Source organism: Parambassis ranga, unplaced genomic scaffold (genome assembly GCF_900634625.1).
Source record: "Parambassis ranga unplaced genomic scaffold, fParRan2.1 scaffold_37_arrow_ctg1, whole genome shotgun sequence".
Taxonomy (NCBI): Eukaryota; Metazoa; Chordata; class Actinopteri; family Ambassidae; genus Parambassis; species Parambassis ranga.
Window position 1 is genome coordinate 464,660 of NW_021144804.1, and position 6,232 is coordinate 470,891.

At 44.7% G+C, this 6,232-nt stretch overlaps 2 non-coding genes across 2 annotated transcripts; both read right to left on the reverse strand.

The window, feature by feature from the left end:
- Nucleotides 1-4,790: 4,790 nt before the first annotated feature.
- trnaq-cug (transfer RNA glutamine (anticodon CUG)) lies at nt 4,791-4,862 on the reverse strand. Its single transcript has one exon. It is a non-coding gene; the product is annotated as a tRNA-Gln (tRNA).
- A 947-nt stretch (nt 4,863-5,809) lies between these two features.
- Nucleotides 5,810-5,900, reverse strand: trnay-gua (transfer RNA tyrosine (anticodon GUA)). Its single transcript is given in 2 exon segments — nt 5,810-5,845; nt 5,864-5,900. It is a non-coding gene; the product is annotated as a tRNA-Tyr (tRNA).
- Between the last annotated feature and the right edge of the window lie 332 nt (nt 5,901-6,232).

Genomic DNA, 6,232 nt, shown 5'->3' on the forward strand with positions numbered 1-6,232 from the left:
TGTGTGTGTGTTTGATGGAGTGTGTAATGTCTGCTCAGTGTTACTGATGCTGCTGTGTGTGATCTGAAAACTGATCAAACTGTGATGTGTCTGATGCTGACAGAAGAATCAGAGGTCAGACAGTCGGATCCTCCTCTGTGACACCTTTAACATCATATCAGAAATCTCTGTCTGCTTCTGGTACATGCAGCTGATCACCAGCAGGGGGCTCACTGCTTTGCTGTCACTCAGGGGGCCTGCTCTGTCTGCCACTGGGATATGATGAGGTGAACTTCAGAGTTTGAATGGATTTCATTTGTCATGTGTTTATGATCATTTTATGAATCAGTTCAAATAAAGGAGACTCACTGAAGTCACAGTTTAGTGTTTTAATACTTATACACACTTATTTTGAAGCTGCTATCAACTTGATGAGTCTTCCTGTTGAAGCACGAGGCAGGACGTGTGTCAGAACATCCATGAACTGAGTAGATTAAGAGGAAAAGCTGATGTGTCACAGCTGCTGGTTGTGTTCTTTAGTGTCTCCATCTTGATGAAATGAGGCGTTTTACTTCCTCCAAGTAGAGTGGACCTGGCTCACAGAGTGCTGCTGCTGTTTCTGTCTCTCTGTGAGCAGCATGTTAAACAGCAGGCTCTGAATAGTGACGTCATGATGTCACAGTCACATCAGTCTAATCTCCCAATCGGAGAGAGAGCTGTCATCAACAGCAGGAAGTGCAGGAAGCTCATGGTGTGCAGGCCTCTGATGTGTGGAGGCTGTCGGCTTGTAGCAGCCAACAAGAAGGGAGTTTGTAAAAGTTCTCTGTAACTTTAGATGTGAGGATTCAGAAAGAACTTAGATCAGATATGTGCAGCACTTGTGCAACAGATACTCCAACAGTGACAGCTCTTCTGAAGAAAGCCTGAGGAGCTGAGACCTGGATGAGACACTGATACAGCTTTGCTCTGCTGACAGGAAGGATGAAGGCTGACCACACACACACTGACACACACACACACACACTGACACACACAGACACACATACACACACACACGCACATACATAACACAAACATATAGACACACACACGCACACACACACACACACACACATATAGACACATGCACACATATAGACGCAACACACACACCAACACACAATCATACACACACTCTTACAGACATGCACACACATTTATTGTCACACCGGCTCAGAAAGTGTGACACATTGGGGAGGACAAACACAACTTTAACCGTTTGACCATTTTATTGAAGAAAGAACAGTAGTTGTATACCAACAATTGACAAACAAGGAAATGTGCAAACAAAATACACCGCCATGCCTGCAGCAGGCTGGAGAGAGCAGCCCTCCTAGTAGGCCAGACGGGGAGAGAGAGAGTGAAGCAAACAGACTGGGAACTCTTAAACCGTCTCCAGCTCGTCAGCACAGGAGAGCTGCATAAGCTCAGGATCAGCTCCACCCAGCAACCTCCTGCACACACAGGGGAGAGACAGCAGCAACAACACAACACTCCCTGAGAGGCCAACACAGGGCCACAATATAGACACTGACACACACTAACACACAGACACACACACACAATACACTGCTTCAGACACACACACTGCCTGCTTCAACTGTGGAAAGGCTTCCTGTGCGTCAGTGCAACAGGCTGTTGGGCCTTTGCAGGATCCTGCAGGGTCGACCCCAAAGTTCAGACTCACAGTTCATAGCAGGACTGAGCTGGATGCAGTCACAGCTCCTCACTGTGTGCAGCAGCTGGACTGAGCTGAACACTGGACTCAGACAGATTCAACATCCACACGTCAGTCACTGGAAGCCTTCAGAATGCTTCTCTCCTCACTCAGCTTCCAGTCCAGATCCAATACCTTACTGCAGGTGAGTGACGGACCTGTCAGCTGTGTGTTAGAAATGCATGAATAAACAGCAGCTTCATGTTGATGCAGGACGTATGAGGTCGGAACACTGATGAGATGAAAAGATTCAGAGGAAAAGGCAGAAAGAGCAGAGCTGATAAGTCACATGACTGATGCACTGACACGCTCTCTAGTCAGCTCCAAAACACCACTCAGATCCATCCACCATTCCAGAGCAGCTCTCAAAGGTGATCTGGAATGACAGCTGACAGCAGAGAGAGGAGAGCTTTAAATGTACTGCTACAACCTGATTGGCTGCATGAGCAGCGAGGCAGCGCCTGATTGGTGGAAGAGCTGACTAGAGAGCGTGTCAGTGCATCAGTCATGTGACTTATCAGCTCTGCTCTTTCTGCCTTTTCCTCTGACTGCTGTCCTGATAAAGACCTGAGGAAGACTGTTTGGAGGACACACAGAGTGGACATGGGTCACAGAGTGCTGCTGCTGTTTGTGTCTCTCTGGAGCTCCGGTAGGACTCTGCTTCTATGACGGACGTCTTTATAAGAGCTGGGAGAAGAGTGTGTGTGTGTTTATATTTGTTTTCTTTACTGACAATCTTATTATGGATAATGCTACTAAGGATCACAGTGGAATTAGTCTGATTGTTTTTAAAGTTGTTATTATAGCAGTTTATGTTCACTGTGTATGTCCACACTGGATGTTCCTTTTTTAGGATTAACATTTATGGAGCCCCGAAAGGGACATTTGCAATTTATTTATTTATATTTCATGCTGTATTTATTTCATCCCTAATATGCAAATCTCCTCTTAAGATACAAATCATAAAGCACACAGTCCTTCTCTGGATAACTACAAACTTCACTACATCCAGTGGTTAAACAGACTGAGCCCTGTTGTTGCTGCTGTCAGCTACAAGGAGACATAAACACAGCGTGAACTGAATCAATATGAATTAAAATGGAGGAAACCTTTATTTGACCCACAATGCAGAAATTAAATCAATACATGTAACATTCAATGAAAACATGTGGCAATAAATGAATGACTAATATGCCACCATATGAACGATCTGGCACCGCCTGGCTGCGGCTCCAAGCAGATGAAGGGAGGTTGGTGAGAGGTGATGAGGGTGATGAAGATGATGATCTGTTCTTATTGAGGGTGATGAAGATGATGATCTGTTCTTATTGTCTAAACAGGAACAGTTGAAGCACAGCTTGCAGCCCCTGTGTCTCAGGCTTCTCAGCTTCTCTTCAGATGTTTGGACGTTTCTGCTGGAACCTCTCATTTAATGACTCACATTTAGAACTTTTGACTTTATGTGGAGGAGGGATTTATTTTTGGAATGAGGAGGCTTCAACACTTCAGGACTGCTTTGAAGTGACTGACTGGCAGGCACTCTGTGAACCCCACAGCCAGGACATTGATGGAATCACAGAGTGCATCACTGGATACATAAACTTGTGTGTGGACAGTGTTGTTCCAGTTAGGACAGTGAATTGTTACCCCAACAACAAGCCATGGGTGACTAAGGACATTAAAGCCATTTTAAACAGAAAAAAGAAGGCATTCAAAGCGGGCGACAGGCAGGAGGTGAGAGCTACACAGAAGGACCTGAGAACAAAAATCAGGGAGGCCAAGGAGAAGTACAGGAGGAAGCTGGAGTGGAAACTTCAGCAAAACAACACGAGAGAGGTGTGGAGTGGCATGAGGACCATCACTGGTTACAGGTGGAGCAGCAGGGGTGGAGTTAATGGCAGTGTGCAAAGGGCCAATGAGCTGTATCAGTTTTTTTAGTGACCCCAGTTCAGCCTGCTAATGACTCTTCAGCAGCTGAGCGACAACGACCAGCCACGTCACCCACCCTCTCTTCTCCCACAGCTCATCCAGATGGCCCTGCTCGCACCTCATCCTCAGACCCCTCGGCTGACATCACCTGGGAATTACTGGTTCCCCACCTCCACCGATCACCTTCACCACAGAGCAGGTGCTGCTTGGAAGAATGTCAAACATCAAACATATTCTGCTTGGTTTAACACTTTGTGTTCACCACATCATTCCACATGTGTTCCTTCATAGCTCTGATGTCTTCAGGATGAATCTACAATGTAGAAAGTCATAAAAACAAAGACAAACCACTGAGTGACTTTTGACTGGTACATTTAAAAATGTCATCATATGTCCTAACCAGCAGGGGGAGCACTGATCATAAACTCTCTGTCTCACATGTTATTGTCATGTGTTTTTATGGACGATGATGCTGACTGTTGTTTGCTTCTCTCTGTAAACAGCTTGTAAACAGCAGCTTCCCTGAGGGGAAACTCAGCTAATAAATGATGCTGTAACCTCTGGGACTTGATCTGCTGGGTGGGAGTCCACTACATTATCCATCCATCCTCATCCATCCAGCTGAGATACTGAATGTGGGTTTTCATTGGTTGTCCGTTATAACCATCAAAATTAAAAGAAATAAACACTTGAAATATTTCAGTCTGTGTGGAATGAATGTTTGCATTATACAGCTTTCACTTTTTGAATGGAATTACTGAAATAAATCAACCTTCTGATGATATTCTAATTATATGACCAGCACCTGTAGTGGTGTTTTGTTGCAGCCTGTGGGGTCACCATAGAAACAAAGCTATTTTATTTTGCTTAGAGAGCACTTGAGAGCACTCCCTAATACTTGTTCTTGTTTCCTGAATAATGAGTACTAGCAGGACATAGCAGCATGGACAGCAGAGGATTCCATGTTATAACTGGATCATCCAGCACAAGCAGCAGGATTCAGCACCACAGCCTCCTTCATGGCCTTCAGTCCATTAATGACTACAGCTGGACCAATGAACAGACTGTGGACTTCTCCATAGACTAAACTGTGTAGAAAGGACACCAGGATAACTGTTCAAACAAAAGGTTCCACTGAGATTTGAACTCAGATCACTGGATTCAGAGTCCAGAGTGCTAACCATTACACCATGGAACCTCCTCTGTGAGTAAACCTGACTGGAAGAGAACCAGAGACCTGTCTTGTCCAGATGGTCTGTCTTTCTAGAAATGGAGTCTGTCAGTTGTTAAAATGAGTGAGCTGATGTCCAGGTGTAGAACAAAGGAGCTCCTGCTAGCAGTGGTGCAGTTTGTACCTACCAGCTTCAAATGAAGACAGAAGTGTCCTCTGAGGACTCACACAGCACTACAGTAGATCATTAATCAATCAGCGCTCATGCTAATGGCTAACAGCTCAATGTCCTTACTGCAGATCTGTTCTTTGACAGTGATGTGTCCAGGATTACACCATCATTAACAAACAATACCAGCCCCCCTCCTTTCCTCTGACCGCACTCCACTGTCCTGTCTGTCCTCGCCAACTGAAATCCATTTAGAGCAACGTTAGAGTCCAGTGTTAGCACCGTTAGCCAAGTTTCAGTAAACAACAGCATGCACTACTACATTTTTTAAACAAAGATCTACAGCAGGGGTCTCAAACTCAACTTACCCGGGGGGTGATGGGGGTCGAGGCTGGGTGAGGCTGGGCCGCATCAAGTATTCCACAAAAAAGCATTCAAATATTCCAAAATACAACTGGTCCGATCTTCTCAATCTTCCAGGTCAGAATAGGGATGCAAATTATCGAGGAATTCATTAATCGTAAATTGATATGCAGCGATTTTCCCTCAGTTTCACTAAGATTAAAAGCTAAACATTGTTTACTAAATAAAAACTGCATGTCATATTCCTTAATGACTGATTTGCTGTACCATTGGGGTCCTAAAGGACCGGTGACACCTATGTCACCGTGGGTCCTTAAGGAAACAGGCTGGTTTGTTTGTAGGTGATTTTGTGTTCAAAGATGCAGAGCTAGCAAATTTTAAAAAGGCTCTATCGATTAAATGATGTGACATTATGATGAAACTCTCGAGGGTTAAAAGTCTCTCCTTCGAGCCGGATTTGAACCAGCGACCTAAGGATTTCAGTTTTATTGTCTCACTACAGTCCTCCGCTCTACCAACTGAGCTATCGAAGGGTGGGATGAGAAAGAAATGCCCGAGCACAGCCGAGCGTTCATAGTTGACTCAAACACGGGTCATCTGTGCTTGATTTGAAAGTCAGGATTGTGGATTGGATTTGTGTGTTCATAAAGACGTGAAAAAAATCAGACCAGATTTTCCTCATCCTGGAATGCAGCTTAAGACTTTGTGGTAGTATGACCACTTTGCATCTTGACCATACTACATAATATATACTTTGAGGCAAGGCGTCTGGACTTGTAGAGTTTTCTTGAAGACGTTTCGCTGCTCATCCAAGCAGCTTCATCAGTTCTAACTGTTTGGTGGGAAACATGGTTTATATGTGGTT